This window comes from Dendrobates tinctorius, unplaced genomic scaffold, assembly GCF_039654945.1.
Source record: "Dendrobates tinctorius isolate UK_male_01 unplaced genomic scaffold, ASM3965494v1 ptg000049l, whole genome shotgun sequence".
In the NCBI taxonomy this organism is placed as follows: Eukaryota; Metazoa; Chordata; class Amphibia; order Anura; family Dendrobatidae; genus Dendrobates; species Dendrobates tinctorius.
Window position 1 is genome coordinate 26,025,893 of NW_027361717.1, and position 10,805 is coordinate 26,036,697.

At 50.2% G+C, this 10,805-nt stretch overlaps 1 protein-coding gene across 1 annotated transcript in view; it reads left to right on the forward strand.

Moving 5' to 3' along the window:
* The window catches only part of FBXO45 (F-box protein 45), a 55,122-nt gene that overhangs the window by 19,843 nt on the left and 24,474 nt on the right, over window positions 1–10,805 (forward strand). The window lies entirely within an intron of this gene.

The window sequence follows — 10,805 nt, forward strand, 5'->3', positions numbered from 1 at the left end:
AGTTATCTATGGGATTAAGGTCTGGAGACTGGCTAGGCCACTCCATGACATTAAGGTGCTTCTTTTTGAGCCACTCCTTTGTTGCATTGGCTGTATGTTTTGGGTCATTGTCTTGCTGGAAGACCCAGCCACGACCCATTTTTAATGTCCTGGTGGAGAGAAGGCAGGATTTTACGGTACATGGCTCCATTCATTCTCCCATTGATGCGGTGAAGTAGCCCTGTGCCCTTAGCAGAGAAACGCCCCCAAAACATAATGTTTCCACCTCCATGCTTAACAGTGTTCTTTGGGTCATACGCAGCATTTCTCTTCTACAAACACTGCAAGTTGAATTAATGCTAAAGACCTCAATTTTTGTCTCATTTGACCACAGCACCTTCTCCAAATCACTCGCAGAATCATCCAGGTGCTCATTGGCAAACTTCAGATGGGCCTGCACATGTGCCTTCCTGAGCAGGGGGACCTTTGTGGGCACTGCAGGATTTTAAACTTTTAGGCTATGTGCACACATCCAGAATTCCATGCCACGGGAAATCTGCATTTTTAATTTGTTTATTTCCCGCAAAAAAGTGTTTTGTAAGCATAATTAGCTTGCAGAATACTAGGGTTTTCCAAGCAATCTGTAGCATTGCTTGGAAAACGGACAGGTTGGTCACACTGGTGAAAGATAGTGTTTCACCAGTGTGACCAACTTTTTACTATTGAGGCCGCCTATGCAGCCTCAATAGTAAAAAGATCTAATGTTAAAAAAAGAAAAATAAAAAAAGGTGATATTCTTACCTTCTGGCGTCCCACGCAGCGTTCCTGATCCTAGCGATACTACCGGCAAGTCCCGTTCCCAGGGTTGCCTTGCGACAATGACCTTTGCTGACGTAGCGGTCTCGTGAGACCGCTACGTCATCAAAGGACATTGTCGCAAGGCATCACTGATGCCTGGGAATGCTGCGTGGAATGCTGGAAGGTGGGAATATCACAATTTTTTTTATTTTAATTCTTTTTCTAACACAGGGATATGGTGCCTGGAGGAGAATCTCCTCTCCTCCAGACCCTGGGTACCATCTGCAAATTTTCTGCTTACTTTGCACATGGTTGGCACAGTCACATGCAGAAAGTAAGCGGAACAATGCTTTCCTATGTGTGGAATTCCTGCGATTCTGCAAAAGAGTGAGCATGCTGCGTATTTTTCCACAGCATTAGCACAGCATTGTGGAATCCCATAGGATTGCATGGGATGTTTTTTTTTTTTTTCTGCGTTTTCACTGCAATTTTGCGCGTAAAAGGCAAAAAAAGCTACGTGTGCACATAGCCTTACGGTGTAATGTGTTACCAATGGTTTTCTTGGTGACTGTGGCCCCAGCTGTCTTGAGATCATTAAGTTTTTTTAGGCTGATCTCTCACCTTCCTCATGATCAAAGATACCGCACGAGGTGAGATTTTGCATGGAGCCCCAAATCGATATCTATTGACAGTCACTTTGTATTTCTTCCGTTTTCTTACTATTGCACCAACAGTTGTCTCCTCACCCAGCGTCTTACTTATGGTTTTGTAGCCCATTCCAACTTTGTGCAGGTCCATGATCTTGTCCCTGACAGCCTTATAAAGCTCTTTGGTCTTGCCCATGTTGTAGAGGTTAGTCTGACTGAGTCTGTGGACAGGAGTCATTTATAAAGGTGACTATGTAAGACAGTTGTCTTTAACCCCTCACCGCTGACGGGATAGTACGTCAGCGGTCAGTATCCCCCACTTTGAGGTGGACTCCGGCGGTGAGCCCACCTCAAAGCCGCAACATGTCAGCTGTTCTAAACAGCTGACATGTGCCCGCAATAGGCGTGAGCGGAACTGCAATCAACCTGCGCCTATTAACTAGTTAAATCCTGCTGTCAAAACACCGACAGCAGGCATTTAACGAGAGCTTCTGGCGCGCGGCCGGAAGTGAGTGCATCGGTGACCCCCGTCACGTGATCAGGAGTCACCAATGCGTTGCCATGACAACCAGAGGTCTCCACGAGACCTCTGGTTGCCATGACAACCAGAGGTCTCCACGAGACCTCTATGGCTGTTGGCAGATTGCTATGAGCGCCACCCTGTGGTCGGCACTCATAGCAATGCTGTAATTCTACTACATAGAGGTGATCTATGCATCACCTCTATGTAGTAGAGACTATCCAGTTGTGGCAGCTACTAGCCTCTTATGGAGGCTATTGAAGCATGTCAATAGTTTTTTTTTATTTTTAAAACACTAACAAAAAAAACATAAGTTTATATCACTCCCCTTTCGCCCCAATCAAAACAAAACCATTAAAAAAATCAAACTTGCACATATTTGGTATCGCCGCATTCAGAATCGCCTGAGCTATCAATAAAAGCATTAACCTGATCGCTAGACATAGCGAGAAAAATATCAAAACCCCAGAATTACATTTTTTTTGGTTGCCGCGACATCGTAATGACCTGGAGAATCATAATGGCAGGTCAGTTTTGGCATTTAGTGAACTTTTTTTGCAATTTCACTGCACTTGGAATTTTTTTTCCCGTTTTTGAGTACACTGCATGGTAAAACCAATGGTGTCTTTCAAAAGTACAACTCGTCCTGCAAAAAATAAGCCCTTACATGGCCATATTGACGGAAAAATAGTTATATCTCTGGGAAGAAGGGGAGCGCAAAACTGATATCTCCGGTCATTAAGGGATTAATGCTGGTAACGAGTTGATTAGGAGCGTCTAACTGGTCTGTTGGAGCCAGAACTCTTAATGGTTAGTAGGGATCAAATATAATTTCTTTATCGCCTTATTGGGGGACACAGAATACCATGGGTGTATGCTGCTGCTGCTGCTAGGAGGCTGACACTATGCAAAAACAAGAAATTTAGCTCCTCCCCGGCAGTATACACCCACCGACAGGCACCAAGCACCTCAGTTTGTTCTTAGTGTCTGTAGGAGGCGGACCGGGATCTCCCCAGATCCACATTTTTAATCCAATTTTCCTTTCAGGTTTAGTTTGAACTTATTAATTTTTCCCTCTTTTGTCTTTTAGGTTATTTTCCATCGGGAAACAGGGTGTAGTTATCACCCTGATTTCCCATATCATGCGGCTGAGCGAGCAGTGTGGTGTCACCCACATCGCAACTCTCAGTACCGCAGGCAGGACTTTTCCCTATCACCTTCTGGTGATAAGGGTTGCGGACAGGTGGCTGGTCCTTGCCGAATCCCCCTCCTCATCCCTTTCTCGGGACAGGGCTGAGAGGAAGACGGCGATCACAGGTGTTTCAAGCCGTCTTCTGCAGGATGCGGGTACAGAGGACTCCTTCCCCTCCCAGCGGCCTGCCGTTTCCCCGGGGGCCCCTGTGGTCATCCTCTTCTGGGACGTCAGGTAAGTGCCTGTATGTTCCCTCCGGCCCCGCATAAGCTTCAGTGACATGGGAGAAGAAGGAACCTTGTTTGCAGTTCCACAAGTTTGAATCTCCCGCCCTTTTCTGCCTGTCGCGCGCTCAGCCGCTTGCCTTAATTCACTTTCCCTGCTCTAGCCAGGGAGTCTATGGGGATCCCCTCACTCACCGCAGCGTCACAAGCAGCAGGACTGATCAGATCCCATCCTTAGCGCGGTATGTCAGGCATGGGGCTGCGGCGCCGTCAGGGTGGGAGGCACTTTCACTTTCCCCTCAGCGCGGGGAATTCCTCTGCTCTCCCTCCTCCCTTCCTGAGCGCGCTCTTTTCAGCACGCCCTTTCTAGCCCATCACAGGGCTTCTTTCTCTTTGATATGCCAGCCTCCCCCTTCGGCCATGCCCTCTCCGTCGCTGTTAGCCAGTCACGGCGCAGCCGCTAAGCTCCGCCCCCAGCCTCCAGCACAAGGATTTCCTGGATTTTCACTCCTTCCTGCGCTGCTTGGGGGACACTTCGGCGTTTTCTTCTGCTGCTCGCACAGAATCTCGGTAGGCTCGGCTCTGGAACAGGGATTAGCTCTCCTCGGCAGTTATTCCCTAATATCTGCGGCCATTCAGTGCAGTTTACTTATGCCCAACCCTTCAGGGGATCTCTGCTTCAGGCCCACCGCTACCTATTACGCCTGTGCGCGCTGTAAAAAGAAGTGGGCATCGGGTCAGTCGTCCCCATTCTGCCCCCCCTGCAGTCCTTCAAATATGTCAGCATCTCAGGAACGCACCGAGTCCCGGGCGGAGGGCACTTTTCCCTCCTCTCTCCCCCCAGAGTGGGCCGTTACTTTTGTCAAGTCAGAAACAGACTGTGACATTGTATCACAGTCGCTGGTCCAGGTCTTAGAACGATTACCTCAGCTATCCTCAGCCACCTCTGCCCCGACCACCTCTCGGGGTGAGTCGTCCGCACCTGACCGCGACCTTCAGAGAGACAGACAGGGAAGGACTTCTAGGAAGCGGGCTCTGTCCACTTCGTCTTCGAGCTCGCAGGGCCCTTCCGCTCCCAGGCCTCCTTCTCCTTCCTCGGATGACAACCTTCAGTCAGGCGATCATTCTCATTCGGAAGCTAGCTCAGAGGAGAACAGCGTTTCTAAAACGCGGGACATGGTCGATGGTCTTATTGCAGCTATCTTCCAAACACAAAAACTTAAACAGGATGAGGCTCCAACTCAGGAAAGCTCGGTTCTCCTTAGGCGAGCCAGACCTCCGTCTCGAACCTTTCCCAGTCACAACGATTTCGATACTACCTTATCCAAACACTGGGAGCGCCCTGAGGAACGTTTCCCAGGCCGCAAGTACTTGGACGTTCTGTACCCCTTTGACGCAGAACTGCTCTCAAAGTGGTCCAAGGCTCCAGAGGTAGATCCTCCAGTATCCCGGATAGCCTCTAAAACGGTGCTCTCTGCCAGACGGGGCATCGCTCAAAGATCCTACTGACAGGCAGATTGAATCTCTGGCTAAGTCTATCTTTGAGGCATCTGGCGCCTCTCTCTGCCCTATTTTCGCATCCGCCTGGGTGGCGAAGGTCATTTCCGCTTGGGCAAAAATTCTTCGCAGAGGCATCTTAGCGTCAGCTCCTCAAGACGAGTTGGCAGATCTTGCAGATCAGATTAACCAGGCGGGAAAATACCTTTTGGACGCGGCCGGCTGCATAGCAAGGGCTAACAGCAACATAGTAGCTGTACGCCGAGTCCTTTGGCTAAAGTCATGGAATGCGGACACTACTTCGAAAAAGTCGCTTACCAACCTGCCATTCCATGGCTCTAGGCTCTTTGGAGCAAAGCTGGATCAGATAATTTCCGATGCCACTGGAGGTAAAAGTACTTCGCTTCCCCAGTCTTGACCAAAACGTCCTTTCAACAGAAGGGGGTTTCGACCATTCAGGCCCTTTCGTCCCTTCTCTGCCACGGAGAGAGCCACTCAACAGGATCGGCCGCCTGCCACCAGGGAGCGGGATCAGAGGAAACCTTCCTACAAACCCGCTCCTCGCTGGAGATCTAGAGGACAATATTCCAGATCTGCAGGAGCCAACTCCGGCAGATTTTCGTCTAAGTGACGGGTCACCCCCACCTGGAATTTCTTCCAGGGAGGGCGGCAGACTTTCCTTTTTCGCGGATGCTTGGCTGTCCGCTGTCGACGACGCTTGGGTCAGAGAACTCGTCGCATCCGGTTACAAAATCGAATTTGCTTCACTCCCGAACAGACGGTTTTTCCGGTCTCGGCCTCTGCGACAGCGGGCCCAGATTCCGGGTTTTCTGCAGGCCATTTCCTCCCTTCTTTCCGCCGGAGTCATTGTTCCCGTTCCCTCAGACGAACGGTTTTCCGGGTTCTACTCCAATCTTTGTAGTCCCGAAGAAAGACTGCTCTCTTCGTCCTATTCTGGACCTCAAATTGCTCAATCGCCACGTGTAGATTCTTCTTTTCTTCGGTCGGTGATTGCTTCCATGGAGCCCGGAGAATTTCTCTGCTCGGTGGACATTCGGGATGCCTATCTGCACATTCCAATTTGTGTGCAACATCAGAAGTATCTTCGATTTGCGTTTCAGAGAGACCACTTTCAGTTCACAGCTCTTCCTTTCGGCCTGGCTTCAGCGCCCCGGGTTTTCACGAAGGTGATGGCGACCGTCATGGCCATCCTTCGCTCCAGAGGGATTCTCATCATCCCTTATCTGGACGATCTTTTGATCAAGGGTTCGTCTCGCCAGGACTGTCTCCGGAGCCTTCAGATAACCCTGGACACTCTCAGCCGCCTAGGTTGGCTGGTCAACAAGGAGAAGTCCATTCTGATCCCCACCCAGCGTCTGACCTTTCTGGGTATGGAATTCGACACGGAGCTAGCCCGTGTTTTTCTTCCAAAGGAAAAATTTACAACTCTGTCCAAGGGCATCAGAACTCTCAAGAGGCCTGCTCCCATTCCCATTCGGTTCTGCATGAAGGTCCTGGGGAAGATAGTGGCCTCCATGGAAGCAGTGCCCTTTGCGCAGTTTCATCTTCGCCCCCTCCAGCTGTCTCTGCTTTCAGCCTGGGACAAGTCCACGATGTCCTTGGACCGTCCTATTCGGCTTCCTCTCAGAGTGAGGCAGTCTCTCACTTGGTGGCTACGGCCAGCGTCAGTTCTCCAAGGGAGGTCCTTCCTTCTGCCTCAGTGGCAAATCATCACCACCGATGCGAGCCTTCTAGGATGGGGAGCCGTGTTCCATCAGAAAGCGGCCCAAGGCCGCTGGAAGCCACAGGAGTCTCTCCTTCCAATCAATCTTTTGGAGATCAGGGCAGTTTTCCTGGCCCTTCTTCACTGGCAGCCCCTCCTCTCCGGCAAGCCGGTCCGTATTCAGTCTGACAACGCCACGGCCGTGGCATACATAAACCATCAGGGGGGCACGCACAGCAAACAAATGTCAGAAGTGGCCAAGATATTACGCTGGGCAGAACGTTACGTTCCGACAATCTCCGCCGTCCATATTCCAGGGGTGGAAAATTGGGCAGCCGACTTTCTGAGTCGCCAGGGCCTAGCGTCCGGCGAATGGTCCCTGCACCCCGCGGTTTACTCTCAGATATGCGACCGTTGGGGCACCCCGGATGTCGATCTCATGGCATCTCGGATGAACCACAAGGTGCCGCAGTTCGTAGCCAGGTCCAGGGACCCTCTAGCCGTCGCATGCGACGCACTGGTGACTCCGTGGTCCCAGTTTCAACTTCCGTATCTGTTCCCGCCTCTGGCATTGATCCCTTGGGTGGTCAAAGATAAAATCGGAAGGCGTACCAGTGATTCTAGTCGCTCCAGATTGGCCAAGACTGCCTTGGTACGCGGAACTGGTCAACATGCTCGCGGACGTTCCCTGGAGGCTTCCGGACCATCCAGACCTTCTCTCGCAAGGCCCCCTTTACCACGAGAATTCTCAGTCTGAGTTTGACGGCATGGCCGTTGAGACCGCAATTCTGAAGGAATCAGGTCTGTCCAGTCAGGTTATTCGAACTATGATCAGAGCCAGGAAACCAGCCTCTTCCCGCATTTACTATAGGTACTGGAAGGCTTTTTTCCGTTGGTGCGATAAGAGTCTTCCCAATGTCTTTTTCTATCCCGTCTATCCTGGGGTTTCTTCAGGCTGGGTTAGATGCGGGTCTGTCCCTCAGTACGCTCAAGGGCCAGGTTTCCGCTCTCTATCCTCTTCCAAAGAGAGCTAGCTTCTCTACCACAGGTCAAGACCTTTCTACAAGGGGTTTCCCACGTGGCTCCTCCCCATCATTCGCCAATAGACCCGTGGGATCTCAACCTCGTCCTTAGCGCGCTCCAGAAGGCGCCGTTCGAGCCTCTCCAGGACATTCCTTTGTCCCTTCTCTCTTGGAAGGTCACCTTTTTGATCGCCATTTCATCCATCAGAAGAGTTTCTGAATTGGCGGCCTTGTCATGTCGTTCCCCTTACCTCATTCTCCATCAGGACAAAGCCGTCCTCAGGCCCGTTCCTTCTTTTCTTCCAAAGGTGGTTTCCGCTTTCCATATCAATGAGGATATCGTCCTTCCTTCTTTTTGTCCGGCTCCATCTCATCCTCTTGAGAAGTCTCTCCCCAAACTGGACGTAGTTAGAGCCCTGCGTGTCTATCTTGCCAGGACCTCTTCCTTTCGTCTGTCCGATTCCTTGCTGATCATCTCTGAAGGTCGCCAGAAGGGCCTTCCGGCTTCCAAATCCACGATCGCTCGCTGGATTCGTTCTACCATTCTGGAAGCGTATCGTCTTCAGGAAAAGCGGCCCCCTCCGGGAGTAAGAGCTCATTCCACCCGGGCTGTGGCGGCTTCGTGGGCTGCTCGTCACCAGGCCTCGGCCATGCAAATTTGCAAGGCTGCAACCTGGTCATCTTTGCACACCTTCACGAGGTTCTACAGGGTTCATACCCAGGCTTCGTCTGATGCTGTGGTTGGTAGGAAGGTTCTGCAGGCGGCGGTGGCTCACCGGCCGACCTGAGCCTTTCGGTTACTTTCGTTCCTTTTTGCTGTTCCCACCCTTGGGGACTGCTTTGGGACGTCCCATGGTATTCTGTGTCCCCCAATAAGGCGATAAAGATGGATTTTTGGTTCTTACCGTAAAATCTTTCTTGGAGCCTTCATTGGGGGACACAGAATACCATGGGTGTATGCTGCTGCTGCTAGGAGGCTGACACTATGCAAAAACAAGAAAATTAGCTCCTCCCCGGCAGTATACACCCACCGACAGGCACCAAGCACCTCAGTTGGTGAAAAAGCAGTAGGAGAAGCAACGAGAAAAACTCGAACCATATGTACCAACCCAACAAGGGACTCTAAGACCCAACACGGTACAACTTAAACAGGGAGGGTGCTGTGTCCCCCAATGAAGGCTCCAAGAAAGAGATTTTACGGTAAGAACCAAAAATGCAAATGTATATAATTTATACAATGTGATTTTCTGGATTTTATTTTTGATATTCTATCTCTCAATGTTAAAATTAACTTACCCTTCAAACTATAGACTGATCATATGTTTGTCAGTGGGTAAACTTACAAAACCAGCAAGGGGTCAAATATTTCCCCCACTGTATTTCTGCTTAAAGGGGTTATTGGGGACCATTAAAAAAAAAAAAAAAAAAAAAAAAAAAGCCGTGGCTTAGAATTTACTGGCATTTACCTGCCATCTCTGCTGGCTAATTGTTTCACACCTTCGTTGATGGCGGACAGTTGACATCCGCCAAAAACGAAAATTAACGGATCCGCCTCCGTTGTGACATACGGATGTCAGTGGACGCTAATATGGACGGATCCGCCAAAGATGAAAAATTTAAAGCAACTGCGGTCTAGAGAGATTTTTTTTACCGCTCCCTGAACGGCATTTTCCTAGTGTGTTGTCTGTAAAGTACTGTGTGAAGACTCTGGAGGGTGAATATAAGAATGGGGGCAAAGGTCTTGTATTTAAAGCACCACTCCAGCACTGAAAAATAACACTGTAGTGCTGCTTTAAGATACTATGGGAGAACTATAACTCCCAGCATGTACTGCAGATCCTATGGCATGCTGGGAGTTATAGTTCACCACAGGTTGTCAGTGATTTTTATGTGCTGCAATTACTAACCTTATCTATCTTGTACAGGCTGCTGCTCACTGTGCTCAGTGCAGGTCCTGCAGCCAGCTACCCTGTGGTGAGGTCATGCAGCAGCACATGGCAGCACAGTGCCCTCCTTCTTATGACCTCACCACAGGTCATGAAAGAGGACAGTGCGGTGTCTGCAGGACCTATGATGACATCATGAAGAGGCAGGGCTTTGTGCAGTCATGTGATGCTCCAGCCCGCCCTCTTCATGACCTCACCACAGGTCCTCCACAGGAGCATTCAGCATCAAGCCCTGGCTGTGCTGCCAGTCAGGTATGGATCCCTCCTGCTGCACTCTGCTCCTGCCGCCTCCACCACTGGACACAGATCTCCCCAGCTGCTGCAGGAATCTGCGCTGGGGAAACCATGTGGGTCTGTTCTTCGCTGCTCAGCTGACAGGAGAGTGGGGAAGTGGCTCATGAATATTCACTTTAAGTATCGGGACCACATGGTTTCCCCAGCGGCTGGATTCCTGCAGCAGGCAACATTTTCCTGCCTCCTGCAATCCCACTCAGCCGCTGCCCCCTCCCCACATGCTACATTCCGACCATAAGACGCACCCACACTTTCCTCCCAAATGTGGAGGGGGAAAAAAAGTGCGTCTTATGGTCAGAAAAATACGGTATCTCCACCTTTCTATGGCTCTATGAAGCCTGAGCTGTGAACTGGGGAGGGGGGGGGGGGGATTGAAGGAAAAAAGCAGGTGGGAACGTGTCTAGAAATGATTGATTCCTGCGGTGAATCACCAAGTGGCGGAACTTGATTTGAATAGTCATCCTGTGCTGACAGTCCCTAGCAAAGGAATGTGAGCATATTTTTTTCTGTTTAATCTGAGAGCAGCATAATATTGTGCACAAGAGCCTGATTCCAGGGATGTGTTGTATTGCAACTACAATCCGTGTCTTATTAGCATTATATTATCTATAGAGGACTAGGTCCCACGTGCAGACCAGTCAAGCTAATCTGTGCAACCCCACCACTGATTGGCAGCTGTGTACATTGTCAGCAATCAGTGCTGTGGGCGGGGTTATACACAGCTTCACTTTCTAACCGCTGCTACATCTACAGCTAAGAAAAAAGGGGTTCTAGCATAACTGCAGCTTAGTAAATGACACATCGATGGAATCAGGCCTTCTTTCCCTATATTATGCTACACTCAGATTATGTAGCAAAAACCTGCTGACAGATTCCCTGTAAAGACTGTCAGCATAGAATGACTGTTCAAACAAAGTCCCGCCACTCAGTGCTCCATGGCGGGGCTAATCCCTTACATACACC